Source organism: Coenobita brevimanus, chromosome 112 (genome assembly GCF_032717465.1).
Source record: "Coenobita brevimanus isolate Jiangsu-jjx chromosome 112, ASM3271746v2, whole genome shotgun sequence".
Taxonomy (NCBI): Eukaryota; Metazoa; Arthropoda; class Malacostraca; order Decapoda; family Coenobitidae; genus Coenobita; species Coenobita brevimanus.
In genome coordinates this window covers 6,302,098-6,320,039 of record NC_137065.1, presented here as the reverse complement: position 1 = coordinate 6,320,039, position 17,942 = coordinate 6,302,098, and the positions used below count along the sequence as shown (strand labels likewise).

Sequence of the window (17,942 nt, the reverse complement as noted above, 5' to 3'; positions counted from 1 at the left end):
ATGACATTATGATCAGGAGAAAATATCCACTTCATAATGTGTTCCATTTAGAATCTTCAAGAATCGTAAAACTGCGTTCAGAGGGGAGTTGTTGGATGGTGAGGCGTATTTCCCCTCACCGTGGCCTGGCTGGAGGGCAGTGAGGGGTGGCTTTCCCGGCCACACCACAAGGGTTTTCCCGCACACTGAGGCTGCTATATAGGCGGCCACCACCAGCACTGTGGCATCAGTCCACCTGAGGCCGTAGTCAAGATGAAGTTTGCTGTGCTTCTCAGCTGTCTTGCCGTGATGGCCGCCATGGCCTCTGCTGTGCCCTCTGAGGCCGAACCTCAGCAAGTCCTGCCCTCCACACTGGCACTCCAGGACTTCGCATCATTCCTGCAGGAGGCAACAGCAGACGGCCAGACCGTCCAGTTGCAACGACAAGCTCGAGGAGGCTGTTTTTGGGTCAACGTGTGTAGGAATGGCGTCTGTGTTCGGGTCAGGAAGTGTTGGGTGAGTACATTACAAATTCTACACTTGATTTACAGGCACTTTTATTTATAAGCTCTTTGTATACCAAAAGGTTATAGTTGTGAGGTGGAGCTGATATTCTGATTAAGGGGAACAGTCAGGATGTTCTTACCGAAGGTCTAAATTTTGGTCGTCATTAAGCTTGAGATACATCTGTCTGGAAAGTTTTATTATACAACTTGAATAATAAAATATATATCTCGCACTAATTACTGTAGAAAGCATCCCAGGAAACAATCGTTAATATCTGAATCATAAATCAAAAAGTATATCAGTGATTACCTCCCCGTTGAGGTTATTCTGTTTGAAAGGAGGGCGTGGTCACCTTGCCCCGTCCCCTTTGGCTGCGCCCATTTTTGAAGGTTTGGATGATATGTGCATAATTATGCAACTTCATCGTTCTACAGTTGTGCTTTATTACTGTCTGATTCTGTTTCCGATCATGTTCTATCTCTCAGATATTACTGTACGAATAAAAGTGATGATAAATGGTCATTCTTGAAACGTTCCATAGTTTAATATAGTAGCTACATCGTACCACAAGAGTTTTCGCACATCTTAATGTAAAAAAGGTTAGTTGTTTTTAATGCATCTAAGACTCAGTTCCTACACCTATCAACCCGACAAAATCTTCCACAGGTATACCCACTAATGTTTAATAATATTCAGCTTAATCCTGCATCATCCTTGAATATGCTTGGGGTTTCATTTACTCGGGACTTATCTTGGAGAGATCATATTACATCTCTTGTAAAATCTGCTTCCAAGAGATTGGGTGTGCTAAGCCGACTCCGCTCTTTCTTTACCCCTGCACAATTGTTGACTCTATACAGGGGTTTTATCCGCCCCTGTGTGGAGTACAACTCTCATGTGTGGGGAGGCTCCCCACATACAGCTCTTCTCAATAGGGTGGAGTCAAAGGCTTTTCGTCTCATTAACTCTCCTCCTCTTACTGACTCCCTTCAACCTCTGTCTCTTCGCCGCACTGTCGCATCTTTATCTCTTTTCTATCGCTACTTTAATGGTCACTGCTCCTCTGAACTGTCTGCTTGCATTCCTCCACCTCTACGACGGGCGCGTAGCACCCGTCTGGCAGCAAACTCTCATCCCTTTTCTGTCCAACTCTCTAATGCAAGAGTTAACCGTTACTCCCAGTCTTTCATTTATGCAACAGGTCAGCTCTGGAACTGTCTCCCTCTGTCTGTATTTCCTGCTGCCTATGATCTCCAGTCTTTCAAACGCAGTGTGTCCTGGCATCTCAAAATGATCGGATCTTGAATTTGGCTCTCTGTTGCATTTTGTTTTTCTCTTGGAGGGAACTGTTACTGCGGGCTCATGGCCTTTGGTTCCTTCTTCCTCGCATTAAAAAAAAAAAAAAAAAGACAAATCGATATTGGATTCTCAGTGTCTGAATTTGTTTAGGAAAATGGTAGTCAGAAACTAAACTGCCAACAATAGTGCAATCAGTTATCATAATAAACCTTATTATCACAACAGTAAACGCGACTGCAGAACTCGTCCAGTCATCGCTTCAGCAGTGCCAGCTACTGGTGAATGTATGTGTCTTCCTGCCGCTGACCACTGCTGAGGCCCCTCACTCCGACACAGCAACCAGCCTCTCTCACTGACCATCCCGCCACTGACCACTGCTGAGTCTCTTACATCGACACAACGACCAGCCTCACACTCGACTTCACCTTCCTGGCACTCACTACTGCTGAGGCAGCTGATACCGACACCGACCAGCTTCTCACGCAACCTGACCATCGTGTTGGGCAGGTCCTCCCGTCGATCCTCACTTATCATCATCAACATGATCACAACCCGCTCATCATTAATATTTTGTTGTTATCAGGCAGTTGGTTTTACTTAACTTTTTTTTTTCAAAATTCAGTATTGCAAATGTTTAATAATCTATTTTTGTAATAAAATGCTTCTCTTCACACGTTTTCTTTCCTACCACCTTAAATCAATTCATACCCAATCACTGCAAACGTTTTTAATTTTTGAATAGACTACGCAATTAAAGAAGAGATATGTCAACATATATGGTTATCTATCTATAGACTAACATTATTTCGTACTGAATGGTATGTTCTCTCCAAAAAGTACTAATTCAGAAAGTTGAAACAAAATCGTGTAGGTATAGGAAAATAAAAAGGAAATGAAGAGGGTCTACTAAAATGAGGCGTATCTTGACCACTAAGTGGCTTGTCTGCCTTCGATTGGATGGTCCAACTAGCACCAACCCATATCTGTTTCCGGTGTCGTATGCACGGAGTGACTTATGCTGAAAGTTACCGTTCCGCTCAGTGCGCACGCGCCGAGTGGCCGTTTAGTTTCGATTTTGAAAGTATCCGCATGCTATCTCAAATTTTGTGTCATTTATCAACAACAGTGTATGAAATACATGTGTCAGGATGATAGCTGGATGTCTTATCGACCTGTAAGTAACTACAGGTCGATATATGGATATATATAAATAAAGATATATACTGTATGTATGTTACAGGCAGATTGTGAAATGAGTCATTTCGTGAATTAAGATTGGTTTAGTTTAGGTTTATTTAGGTTAGGTTGATCGAGGATAAGGTTAGGTTAAGGTTAGGTTAGGTTTGGTTAGGTTAGGTTAATTTAGGCTTAATAGAGAAGGGAACGGTAACTTCCAGCATAAAGTCACTCCGTGCATATGACACCGGGACGAGAGATCATATGAAGGGAGGAACATAGGAACCAAGGAGGAGCAGGCATGAGGACTACACCCCAGTGTTGATCATTTGAGGGGCCTACATGGCTGGAGGGTAATTTTACGAAAATGGCGGCTCTTGTACGGTGTGGATGAATGTTTCACATTAATTACCATTATAATTTTCATGAATGGTTCTTAAGGGATTTAATTCCAGAGTTAGGCAGCCATGGCCATTTAGCCCCGCTAGGTTACAGGGGCGCTCTACCTCTCCGGCACGGCAGCCCCGGGCGAGGCTCGAACTCACGACCTCCCGGCCACGAACTCGGCGCTCTACTTCTGAGCCACCGCGCCCCCAAGAATGGTTCTTAGAGTACAGCATTCAGCTTGGCAAGATTTCATCCACTGTTTTGAGAACTGAAAATGGATTTTGTGACATAACTATCTCTTAAGAGAACGTCGCTATGATAAGAAATCAGTTGACACCAGATTATATTTGACTTAACATCATGTTTTAACCAAATCATCCATGTGACTTACGTTAGAATATTAGATATTTAAACAGAGGACTTCTGGTAAACTAAGTAACTATATGAAGGATAAGACAGGTTCCTCATGTCAAAAGCTATGATCATATAAGAAATGTGTCTTTCCTATTCTAGTTTATGGATCAGTCTATATCGTTAGAAAATTATTACTGGATGTAGGTATGTTGGAAACACCGTGATATGGCAGGAACTTCAGTCAACTGACTTGACGCTGGCCACATCCGATTTTGCATGGTGTCCCAGTGGGCCAGTCCACCTTCATAAAACCAATTCTTTTGTGTCATCTTAGTTATATTCAGACCCAGTGAGAACATTCTGTATATTTTAGTTCCTTGTTAGTTAGTTCAATATTGGACCATTGACATAAATTCATAGGTATACTAGGCAATCAATGCAGGGTAGGTAACTCAGTTCAGTTTAGGGAAAATCATGTCCAGTGCTTAGAACCTTTGATAGGCCACTGCTTGTGCACGAATACACTGGTCAACACAACAGAAGCTTTACACATACAAAGACGTGATGCCAAATAAATACAAATATTGAACAGAAAGCCATGTATATTCGCAAAATGAAGGGCAGAAAGACACAAGCTCAGAATATACAAGTATATTTCACATACCACCTCATTAACGAATACACACATATATAATACATTATTAGCTAGATATAATAATATTTGGAATACAACACTAAGAGTAGAATACAGTGTAGGAATGTTGACGTGCGTGAGTGTGACTGGTTATGAATACAGCAGTAAAATTGGCATGTACTCTAGCAATGTGGGTGTGGGACACAGAAATAGTGGTTTGGTATCAGGCTGGTGCTCAACTTCCTTACCATCTTGGTGTTGTGACTTAGTTTGTGGTTGATGCTGAGCCTTCGTGTTATTCTGGTGGTGTGCTTCAGCCTGTGGTTCAGGCCCAGCCTCCGTGTTATCCTGGTTGTGTGATGAGTGATGTGGTGGGTGTTGTGTTGGGTGGTGGTGAACGGTGTCATCACTGGTGGTGGTGGTGACGGGCAGGGATGAGGTCGGTCTCTGGCTGATGGTGAGGTGACCGTTGGTGAGTGTGGCCGTGAGTGTGTCGGGGTTGACGTGGCGTGGCAGAGTGGTGACGTGACACACCATCACCTGCGAGTCACCATTCTTCCCTCGACCCTCCACTTTCACCAAACCAGACTCGGTAGTGGCCCGCACCTCATCACAACCACTCACCTCCACACTCCACTGCCACGCATCGCCACTGCTACACTGACCCGCCATATCTGTGTCAGTGACTGGCACTGTGTTGGTGGCAGCGGTCACTGTTCTACTGTTGTTGTTGGCAGGGGTCACTGCCTCAATTGTGTTGTTGGTAGAGGTCACTGCCTCACTGTCGTTACTGGTAGCGGTTACTGCTTCACTGTTAAAGTTGTGGACAGCAGTCACTTCCTCACTTTTTGTGACGATCACTGCCTCACTGTTGTTGATGGTTGTCACTGTCTCTCTGCTATTTGTTGCGGTCACTGCCACACTGTTACTATTAGTAGTGGTCACTCTCTCGCTGTTGTTGGTACCGGTCCCTACTTCAGTGCTTTTGTTGGTATTGGTCACTGCCTCATTCCAGTTGTTGCTTCCGGTCACTGCCCTACCGCCGTTGGCAGTGGTCACTGTGTTGTTGGTGGTGGTCAGTGTGTTGTCGGCAGTTGTCACTGTGTTGTTGGTGGTGGTCACTGCCTCACTGCTATTGTTGGTACTGGTCACTGCCTCACCGTTGTTGGCACTGGTCACTGTGTTGGTGGTGGCCAATGCCTCATCGTTGTTGGCAGTGGTCACTGTGTTGTTGGCAGTGGTCACTGTGTTGTTGGTGGCCACTGCCTCATCGTTGTTGGCACTGGTCACTGTGTTGTTGGTGGTCACTGCCTCACCGTTGTTGGCAGTGGTCACTGTGTTGTTGGCAGTGGTCACTGTGTTGTTGGTGGTGGTCACTGTCTCACTGCTATTGTTGGCAGCGGTCACTGCCTCACCGTTGTTGGCACTGGTCCCTGTGTTGTTGGTGATGGTCACTGTCTCACTGCTACTATTGGCACCGGTCACTGGCTCACTGTTGTTGGCAGTGGTCACTGTGTTGTTGGCAGTGGTCACTGTGTTGTTGGCAGGGGTCACTGTGTTGTTGGCAGTGGTCACTATGTTTGTGGTGGTGGTCGCTGTCTCACCGTTGTTGGCAGTGGTCACTGTGTTGTTGGTGGAGGTCACTGTGTTGTTGGCAGGGGTCACTGTGTTGTTGGCAGTGGTCACTGTGTTGTTGGTGGTGGTCACTGTGTTGTTGGCAGTGGTCACTGTGTTGTTGGTGGAGGTCACTGTGTTGTTGGCAGGGGTCACTGTGTTGTTGGTTGTGGTCACTGTGTTATTGATATTGGTCACTGCTTCAGTACTATTGTCAGTTGCTCCTTCTCCCTCTCTGTTAATGCTGATTTCCAATATTTCCCTGTCATCCCTGTTGTCCTCACACTCTGCGTGCTTGGGATGATGAGGGCACGTGGTGCTACATGCAGTGTGGCGACAGGTAATGGCATGGACAGCTGGATAGCATGTGGTATCAGTGAGGTGCCCCCGGGGGGTGATGTCAGTGGAGTGTATCTGGCAGGGGATGTCACTGGGAAGCCTGTGTCGGATGATGTTAATAGGGTCCCACTGGCGAGGGACGTCATTTGGGTGCCTGTGGCGAGTGAAGTCCGTCAAGTCCCTATGCTGGATTATGCCCTTGGGATGCCTCCGCCGAGTGATACCAGTAGGGTGCGACTGGTGCATGATGTCAGTAGCGTGGCTCTGGCAGGTGTTGGCAGGGAGGCAGTCAGTCATGAACACATCCCTGCCACCACCACCAACAGGACCCAGTAGGGACCTGTAGGGGCAGCAGTGTTCACCAGGTCTAACCCATACTCGGCCATTCCTCACCTGGTCAACTCCTCTCCATTCTTCCATCAGATTCAGGACCTCCTCTGCCTCAACAAGGCCAGTGGCACCAGGCCCAGGTTCATCTCGCCTCACTCTTCAAGTTATTAATCACACACAGACTCCGTTTACTTGACGCGTAGCCTACCACACAAGGTTGTAGGATTAGCCAAGGGCAGCTTCTCTGGCTAACAAGAGAAACAGCAACAGTAGATTGTCTTGGCACGGCTTACTGTTCGGGTATTAGCCAAGGGCAGTTGTTCTCTGCAATAGGAGTAGGTTATCTTTGCATGAGTCTAGGTTTTGATCTGAGTTACTCCGACTCGCCTCAGCTCTTTATACCGTTTTCTGCTGCCTCTCGTGGCCAGCAGAGAAAACGTGAAGGTTCGGGTGAACACTGGACCCTTCTGCCTTGATCGATCGTTCTAGATAATGCAGGAGGACGACGAGGTAATTACTACAACAGACCCTTACACTGCCTTCTGTCTCATCATGTGACTTTTGTAATTTTAAGAATATCAGTATTATACGTTTGTTTTTCTTATACTTTTGCAAATCGATTTCCACAATGCCAGCGTTGAGGCAACATAAAAAAACAGCAATACTATTCAAGAGGTATAAGGAGTTACCGTAACAGATCGGCACTGGAAATACTGACACTGAATCCAAATATTAACTGCAAAATTAGATATTATTCTTCATGTATATTTACAAAACACACATACACACTCACACACACACAGGAACAGAGACAAATAGCATACACAACCATATTAACAGACATGACACATACAGACAGACTCTTACACAGGTACCTGTGCGAATGTATATTTGCTTATTTGTTCTTGTAAGTTGTGTGTGTGTGTGTGTGTGTGTGTGTGTGTGTAAACGAGTGCGGGAATGTACGTGAATGTATTTTAATGTGTTGTTTCTTGTGTGAATATTTCTATGGATATATATATATTTGAAATTTGTGCTCTCATGCAGGTGATACTGAGTGTTCGTGGGGGGGGGGGGAATGTGTAAATATATTCCTGTATATGCTTGTCCGTGTTCTTGTGTGTAAGACTGTGTTTGTAAATGCTTGAATGTGTGATTTAATGGTAAGTTTCCATGTGATTAATGTTACAGTGTGTGACGGTGTGTACATCTGTTTTATTTTGTGTGTGTGTGTGTGTGTGTGTGTGTGTGTGTGTGTGTGTGTGTGTGTATGTGTTTGTGTGTGTGTGTGTGTGTGTGTATGTGTATGTGTTTGTTTGTGTGTGTGTGTGTGTGTGTATGTGTTTGTTTGTTTGTGTGTGTGTGTGTGTGTGTGTGTGTGTGTGTGTGTGTGTGTGTGTGTGTGTGTGTGTGTGATAAAACTTGTTTTCCAAAGGTGCCAGTTTTGTGAAAATTCAGTCATTTATGTGCCTCTTCGCTTACCAACTGCCGATTTGCTAAATCGTCGCGACCTGCATGCATTTTAGATGATGTGATAACATCGACATATTAGGGCTAGATTGCCGAATGAAATCTGGGAGCAAAACATATCGTAAAACATTGATATTTTGATGATTACATAAGGTAATGATAAGATATAAGAATTTGTAAAGGTGGATATTAGTAGTTATCTTGTCGCGTCGTCATCCTCTTATGTTATCGGGAACGATCGAGGATGCTCCAGTGTTCATTTCAAAATTAACGTTTTCTGTGATTGCGAAGAGAGGCAGCACACCTCGGTAAAAGGAATGGAGGAGAGGCAGTGGTAACTCAGGCCAAGACCTGGAGCCGTGGCAACTTACTACTGCTGATGATGATGATGCTGAGAGAAACTGACCTTAGACAATCCCCAGGACCAGAAACCGGACCAGGACAATCTATTGCTCTTGTTCCTCGTGCTGGTAATGGAAGTTACCCTTGGCCTCTTCCAGGACCAGAAGCCGTGCCAAATGATCTACTGCTGTGGATGCTGAGAGAAGCTGCCAGTGGTTAATCCCACGACCTTGTGTGTAAAGTTATGTAGACAAAGACAGTGTGTGAGTTACAGGTTCAGGAGAGAGGCGAGATGAGCCTGGGTCTAGTGCCACTGGCCTTGTTAAGGCAGACAGAGGAGGTCCTGAGCCTGATGGAGGAATGGTGTGTAGCTGATCTTGTGACGGGAGAGTGAGTGTGGATGAGATCTGGTGGACACTGCTGCCCCTACAGGTCATGGGATCTGTCGGTGGTGGAGGCAGGGGTGTTTTCATGTTTGCATCCCTGCCAGCACCTTCTACAGCAACGTACCCCAGTAATACACGATGGAACGACTGGACCCAGCAGCACAATTTTTGGCGTGAAGACTTACATGACCTACAGTTCAGACATAGGCGATGTGAGGTTGAAGTCATTTGAAGTAACCGGTAGGAGGTCGATTTGGGTCACAGGTGATACGCACTTGAACGACTGGACCCAGAAGCCTAGTCTTGGGCATGGAGACTCACATGACCTCCAGTTCGGACCTAGGTTATAGGAGATTGACCTCGGAGGTCATTTGAGGTCATCGGTCGGAGGTCATCTGAGGTCGCAGGTAACTGTAGACAAGTGTGCTCAAATACTGTGCGTTAGTCTACGAAAGTTTAAATACAAATTTTCTAGACCTCTTATAACCTCTAGTCAAAAGTAAAAGAGGTACATGGTCTTTCTGGAGCAGAAAGATTGAGCTAGAACAAATAGAATTAGAGTGTTCGCCTCGTTGGCCCGGCAAAGCCGGGTACCCCTGCTATTCTATATACACATATATCTACCTATCAATCTATCTATATATATATATATAATATATATATACTATATATATATATATATATATATATATATATATATATATATATATGTATATATATATATATATATATATATATATATATATATATATATATATGTATATATATATATATATATATATATATATATATATATATATATATATATATTTATATTTATATTTCCTTGTCCTTCTGCCTACGGGTGACTTTACACTCCCTCTTCTGTCTTTCTTTCCTTCATTCATTCCTCTTCCTTCTGCCTGTGGGTGACTCTACTCTGAGTGACAAGCCAAATGGTTTCCTGTACACCAGGAAACCATTTACCACTCTGGGTGGTAACCATATAATCAAATTTTTGCGCCTTGTGCTTTAGTGGGTAATTACGGCGCTCCAATCTGATTGAGCCGGTGAAGGTTTATATCCAAGGAGTGGTTGGGGTTTATTGCTCACGTAATGCCACTCAGGGATGAATGAGGCCGGTCACTCTCGTCTTTAACCCCAGGACCAACTTGCCAAGCCGCGGGCTCCTGCGCTCCTCATGGGGCAACGTAGGATTGGATTATATATATATATATATATATATATATATATATATATATATATATATATATATATATATATATATATATATATTGATAGATAGATATACTGTATAAGTATATTTATTTATTTATTTATACGAGGTGCTACCCAAAAGTTCCAGTAGCCTGAATATTGTAGGAAAATAAGTTACCGTACCTCCTAGTTCTCACTGTCGCCTTCGAAGTAGCCCCCTTGGGCATGTACAGTATACAGTGGTCCTAGCGTTTTTTTCCACGAGTCCATGCATCCCTGGAAGGCTTCAGGCGTGATGGTCTTGAGCACCTCCTGTGATTCTATCTGGATCTCCTCAATTGAGGAGACGCCCTTTCATTCATAATTTCGGCTTGGGAAACAGGAAAAAGTAGCAGGGGGCAAGGTCAGGCGAATAGGGTGGGTGGGGAATGATTACTATGTTAGTGGAAGCCAGGAACTGCCGGACAACAATTGATGTGTGGGCGGGGACATTGTCATGATGCAGGACCCAGTCCTTCTTCTTCCACTGTTCAGGGCCCCTATTCAAAAACGTTCCTAGGAAAGTCCTAAGAACTGCTCTCAGCTGGGACCGTGTCTTGGGAATCGATTCATAAACACTACCTAGGACGTACATGGCAATTCCTACCCAGGAATTTTCCCAAGTCCCAGACTTAGGAAAAATGCTAACCGTAGCAATATTTTTTTTCGAAAATGCAGTTTCTGGCCAAGATAGAGAGATATATTATTTAGTAAAATACTCTAAGTCACAAAATGATTATAGAATGATTATAGAAATAATGTAGGTGGATTTCTTGATGAATGTAAGTATCTATTTTCCAGTTACATTTTCTTTTTTCTGTGGACGCTAGGCTATCGTGTATTGTAAACATACAGACGGCGCGGGAGCATTCAACCTCCTAGAAGAATGCGCCCCGGCGGAACCTCTCGGTTTTCAAACATTCTTTTAAGTCCACATTCATTGAGTATCCTAGCATCATGCACTGACCCTGGCCATTTGGCCAAACAGTTAATAATTCTGTACTTGGCATCAAAAACAACTTGTACATTAATGCTATGATACCGCTTTCTGTTCACATATTCTTCTTCAAACTCTTTTGGGGCTATTATTCTCACATGTGTCCCATCAATTGCTCCACCCACCCCGGGGAAGCCAGCAATCTCCATAAATTCGATTTTTTCCTTTGTAGTTCTTGGGGGTCTGTGGGGAACTTCAAGAATCTACAGGTTCTCTCTTCAATCTACACATTATTTCACGTCCGTAGAACGCATTTAATGTCTGTGAGATAAATCTGCTGACTGTAGGCTGTGAGGGTCCCAAATCATCACTGCAGCATAGTTGCATTTTACCTGTGGCCAAATATCTCAACAAAATGATCACTTTCATCTCCGGGGTAAGTGCCTGGTTCCTCTCAGATGGACTTTGCAGGACATCTCTTACCAAGTCAGTAACAAAAATAATTCCTGCACGATCCAAACGGTATCTGCTTATCAGTTCTGCATCACTTAATTCATTCAACACGTCCCTACGTGGGCGAAAAGTTCTCTGCTGACGCCTCGGAGCTTGTTGTTGTTCAGCCATTTTCAGGTCCCAGGAATATTCCTAAGTCGTAAGTCACCTCCCTGGCTACACCTAAAATCTCCGTGTCTTAGGACCAGTCCTAGGACGTGGGAGCGTTTATAAACAAGTCCTGCGACTTGGGATCAGTTCCTACGACTTGCGACTAGTTCCTAGGTCCCAGGACCTTTTATGCATACGGGCCCTGGACGTTTGCGGAGGATGTTCTCCCTCAGACGCTGCAAAACTTCACAGTAAAACTTTCTGCTGACAGATCGACCAGGTGAGACGAATTCCTTGTGAACATTCCCTTGGATATCGAAGAAAACGATCAACATTGACTTGATATTGCTGCACCATTGGTCCGCCATTGCAAAACGCCAAGCCACCTACACACCACATTACAATAGTGAGCGTAGCTCAACAACATGTCCGCTCACGGACACGGCCGGGACCACATTGATGCACAAGGGGTGCTGCTGACTCCTCTTAGACGCAAAAGGCAAAACTGCAAATGGTTGGATGCCTCTGTTCGAATTACTAGAACTTTTGGGTAACACCTCGTGTGTGTGTGTGTGTGTGTGTGTGTGTGTGTGTGTATATATATATGAATGCATCTATTTATATATATATGTGTATATATATGTATGTATATAAATCTGTGTGTATATATATGTATGCATATATATATATGTATATATATATATGTAAATATACATACATAAATATATGTAAATATGTATATATATACTATATATATATCTATATCTATATCTATCTATATATCTATGTATATATATATATGTATGTATATAGATAGATAGATAGACAGATAGATAGATAGATAGATATGATAGGGCAGAGGAAATATCCAAAAGCTAAGCTCAGCAATGCTGCTTTCAATTTATTCCCACAGATGTCTGCGAGGGAATTTCCAAGAAATGTTTGATCAACAATAACAAGTAATACATCAAGCTGTGAAGGGATGAATGTTAGAGGGAATACGGTAATGAAACAAGGCAACAGTTGTTTATTTAGAAAAATAATTATGTTAGAACATCCGGACTTAGTTTTAAGGGTTATTTGTGTCAACTTGATCCATAAGTGGTTTTTCTTTTATTCTATCGAGAAAATTTTACTTACTTTATGGGAGACTTTCAAACAAGGAGAATTAGATATGGCCATGATTAACGCTAGAGAACCTTCTTGAATTAACACAAAATCGTCTGGTAACAGCTACAATAAAACAATGACATCGTAGTGAAGTAGACAATCCCTTCAGTCTCATTACAAATCTTCTTTCGTACATCGACACACCAGTTTATTCAATTTAGGGGAAACCTTTCAAGCCAGAAGGTGCCACCCCGTGAAGGCGACCTTCTCTAGCAGCAATGTTGCCATAACTGCTAATTATATACCAGATGAGTTATAAGAGGCGTGTATATTATGGTTCCAAATGGTAAGGAAGTAGGTACCATATAGTGAGGAATAGAGTATAATAAATCTGATGCGTGCAGATGATGTATTGTTTCCTAGTAGTGATTTTAGGATTTATGGACTGTGAATGTTGGTGAGCTGTTAAGTCTGAAAGTAAAAGAAGATAAGAGTGATGTAATGATTATCGAAAGAGAAGGTTATGAGCTGTGTTGATGAATAAATATACACAGGAAGTAGTGAATGTGTTTGAGTACCTTGGTTTGGTGACAGACAAGAGAGGATTGTGGGTAAAGGCAGCGGAGGCAAGAATGTCTCAAGGAAGTAGGGTGGCTGGTGCTATGAACACCTTGATACGGAAAAGAGGAATGAATACAGAGGCTGTTAGAGACCTGCAGGACGGTGTATCAGCCAGTTCAACCCAGGGACATATATATATATCATTTGTTTCTTGCATTTTCTTATTGATTCCATACAGGTTTGGTAGACTTTTCGAGCTGGAAGGGTTGAACAGTCTTGATAACCCCTCCAGCAATACCAGATGCCTCTCCTAAGTTGAATTAAATCATCTGATGGGAATAAATCTAAACTGAAAAGGACGCCACCAACATTCAAAAAGATAGTTTCCACATTAAAATAAGAGTACAAATTAGAAGCATAACCATCAAAGTCAGGAGTGAATGCAGTGGAAAGAAGACTGTTAAGGAATTTATTTAGATTGCATTGGTTGTATAGGATAAGATACGTAGAGGATTCGTAACGTAAAGGGAAAACAGAGAAAAAATACATATATGAGTTAAGTTTAGGGTATGAGGAGGAGGAGTGGAAGGCCAAAAAGAAGACCATGTGGCTCTGTGGGAAATGTAAGATAATGAAGAAACATCAGTGACACAAGATAGACATGGATGAATCAAATGTGTGTGGAGATATACAGTACATGACCAGGCACTGGGAAGCTTTTTTAATCTAATAATTGACGGAATGACAATAGGATGAGAATTCTGAGTGAATTAGAAGGTCGTTTGGGGTGTGGGGTGGAACCAACAATTTCAAAGACTTCAATGGTGAGAGGATATGATCATATACAGGATGTTCCGGAACTTGACGCACTAATATCAGCAGCTTACTCTAGCATCGATTTTCATAATATATATATATATATATATATATATATATATATATATATATATATATATATATGTGTGTGTGTGTGTGTGTGTGTGTGTGTGTTTGTGTGTGTGTGTGCCAAACTGTCAGCTGCTACGGAGTTATAGTTAGGATACTGATAGCATTAAGGGTAGGTTTAGCAGGTGATCATTTTTGCCCATAAGATGACTGGTAACAGTGTTTCTTGAACAGTTGACAATTGAATGCATATCCATATGGCATTTTTTTTTTCTTTCAAAATCTCCCCAAGAGTCCCCACATGAAGTTAGTACGTCACGTCACAGGATACCCTGTATAGTGAGAACCCCGTTACTACTACTCCCACTTTTGCTCTTTCCTGATCCTGTTTCTGACCCTCTCCCACCCTAGTGAAGTGAAAAAGAGTATGAATATAATCATCATCATCATCATCATCATCGTAATGAGTGGGTTATATAACATACCTCTGGCTGATTAAAGAAAAATATGAAATTGTTCATTATACCCGTACACTGACTAGAAGAGATCTGACTTAATTATCAGTGATAACATTAAGACTGGAATAGAAATAGAGATCATTGGCCTTCCTGACCAAAATAATATTGTTGTCGCCTTATACTTGTAATTCAACATTTGTATTATTACTGCATGTAGGTATGTTGGAAACACTGTGATATGGCAGAAACTTCAGTCAACTGACACGACACTGGCCACAACAGATTTTAAATGGTGTCCCAGTCCACCTTCATTACACCAATTCTTTTGCATCATCTCAGTCATATTCAGACCTAGACAGAACATTCTATATCTGTTAGTTCCTCCCTAGTTACTTCAATATTGGACCATTGAGATAAATTCAGGTATACTAGAGAATCAAAGCAGGATAGGTAACTCAGTTCAGTTTAAGGAAATTCATGTCCAATACTTAGAACCTTTGATAGGCCACTGCTTCTGCTCAAAAACATTAGTCAACACAACAGAAGCTTTACAGATACAAAGAAATGATGTTAAATAAATACAAGTATCGGACAGAAAGCCAGGTACATTCGCCACGTGAAGGGCAGAAAAACACACGCTCAGAATATACTACAAGTTTATTTAACATATCACCTCTTAACGATTACACACTTATATAATACATTACTGGATAGATATAATAATATTTGGAAGACTAGAATACAGCGTAGGAATGTTGAAGTGAGTAACTGACTGCTTATGAATACAGCAGTAAAAGTGGCATGTACTTTAGCAATGTGGGTGTGGAACACAGCAATAATGGTTTGGTATCAGGCTGGTGCTCAACTTCCTTGTTATCTTGGTGCTGTGCTTTAATCTGTGGTTCATGATGAGTCTTCTTGTGATCCTGGTGGTGTGCTTCAGCCTGTGGTTGAGGCCCAGCCTCCGTTTTATCCTGATTGTGCGATAAGTGATGTGGTGGATGTTGTGTTGGTTGGTGGTGATTGGTGCCATCACTGGTGGTGGTGGTGACGGGCAGGGATGAGGTAGGTCTGTGGGTGATGGTGAGGCGACCGTTGGTGAGTATGGCCAAGAGTGTGTCGGGGTTGACGTGGCGTGGCAGAGTGGTGACGTGACACACCATCACTTGCGAGTCACCATTCTTCCCTCGACCCTCCACTTTCACCAAGCCAGACTCGGTAGTGGCCCGCACCTCATCACAGCCTCTCACCTCCACACTCCACTGCCACGCATCCCCACTGCTACACTGGCCCGCCATATTTGTGTCAGTGCCTTGCACTGTGTTGGTGGCAGTGGTCACTGCTTCACTGTTGTCGCTGGCAGGAGTCACTGCCTCACTTGTGTTGTTGGTAGAGGTCACTGACTCACTGTCGTTGCTGGTAGCGGTTACTCCCTCACTATTAAAGTTGTGGGTAGTGGTCACTTCCTCACTTTTTGTGGTGATCACTTCCTCACTGTTGTTGGTCGTCGTCACTGTCTCACTGTTATTGTTGGTACCGGTCACTGCCTCACCGTTGTTGGCAGTGGTCACTGTGTTATTGGTGGTGGTCACTGTCTCACTGCTGTTGTTGGTACTGGTCACTGCATCACCGTTGTTGGCACTGGTCCCTGTGTTGTTGGTGGTGGCCACTGCCTCATCGTTGTTGGCAGTGGTCACTATGTTGTTGGCAGTGGTCACTGTGTTGTTGGTGGTCACTGCCTCACCGTTGTTGGCAGTGGTCACTGTGTTGTTGGTGGTGGTCACTGTCTCACTGCTATTGTTGGCAGCGATCACTGCCTCACCGTTGTTGGCACTGGTCACTGTGTTGTTGGTGGTGATCACTGTCTCACTGCTACTATTGGCACCGGTCACTGGCTCACTGTTGTTGGCAGTGGTCACTGTGTTGGTGGCAGTGGTCACTATGTTTGTGGTGGTGGTCGCTGTCTCACCGTTGTTGGCAGTGGTCACTGTGTTGTTGGTGGAGGTCACTGTGTTGTTGGCAGGGGTCACTGTGTTGTTGGTTGTGGTCACTGTGTTGTTGGTTGTGGTCACTGCTTCAGTACTATTGTCAGTTGCTCCTTCTCCCTCTCTGTTAATGCTGATTTCCACTATTTCCCTGTCATCCCCGTTGTCCTCACACTCGGCGTGCTTGGGATGATGAGGGCAGGTGGTGCTACATGCAGTGTGGCGACAGGTGGTGGCATGGACAGCTGGACGGCATGTGGTATCAGTGAGGTGCCCTCGGCGGGTGATGTCAGTGGAGTGTATCTGGCAGGGGATGTCACTGGGAAGCCTGTGTCGGATGATGTTAGTAGGGTCCCACTGGAGAGGGACGTCATTTGGGTGCCTGTGGAGAGTGAAGTCCGTCAAGTCCCTATGCTGGGTTATGTCGTTGGGATGCCTCTGCCGAGTGATACCAGTAGGGTGCGACTGGTGCATGATGTCAGTAACGTGGCTCTGGCAGGTGTTGGCAGGGAGGCAGTCAGCCATGAACACATCCCTGCCACCACCACCAACAGGACCCAGTAGGGACCTGTAGGGGCAGCAGTGTTTACCAGGCCTATCCCACACTCGGCCATTCCTCACTTGGTCAACTCCTCTCCATTCTTCCATCAGATTCAGGACCTCCTCTGTCTGCCTCAACAAGGCCAGTGGCACCAGGCCCAGGTCCATCTCGCCTCACTCTTCAAGTTATTAATCACACACAGACTCCGTTTACTTGACGCGTAGCCTACCACACAAGGTTGTAGGATTAGCCAAGGGCAGCTTCTCTGGCTAACAAGAGAAACAGCAACAGTAGATTGTCTTGGCACGGCTTACTGTTCGGGTATTAGCCAAGGGCAGCTGTTTTCTGCAGCAGGAGTAGGTTATCTTTGTATGACTCTAGGTTTTGATCTGAGTTACTCCGACTCGCCTCCACTCTTTATACCGTTTTCTGCTGCCTCTCGTCGCCAGCAGAGAAAACGTGAAGGTTCGGGTGAACACTGGAACCTTCTGCCTTGATCAATCGTTCTAGAAAATGCAGGAGGATGACGAGATAATTACTACAACAGACCCTTACACTGCCTTCAGTTTCATCATGTGACTTGTGCAATCTTCAGAGTATCAATATTATACGCTTGTTTTCTCTTTTTAATTAATTTCGCAAATCGATTTCCGTCATGCCGACGTTGAAGCAACATAAACATCAATACTATACAAGAGATAAAACGAGTTACCGTAACAGATCGGCAATGGAATTGCTGATACTATCTATCTATCTATCTATCTATTGCCAGACGCCTCAATCCCGTTTGGGGTGGCCACAAACAAATC

General features: G+C 43.9%; 1 long non-coding RNA gene across 1 annotated transcript; it reads left to right on the top strand.

Annotated features, from left to right (window-relative positions):
* Nucleotides 1-246: 246 nt before the first annotated feature.
* LOC145418080 (uncharacterized) lies at nt 247-2,451 on the top strand. The gene is made up of 2 exons (XR_013900629.1): nt 247-495; nt 2,011-2,451. It is a non-coding gene; the product is annotated as an uncharacterized LOC145418080 (long non-coding RNA).
* Nucleotides 2,452-17,942: the final 15,491 nt, after the last annotated feature.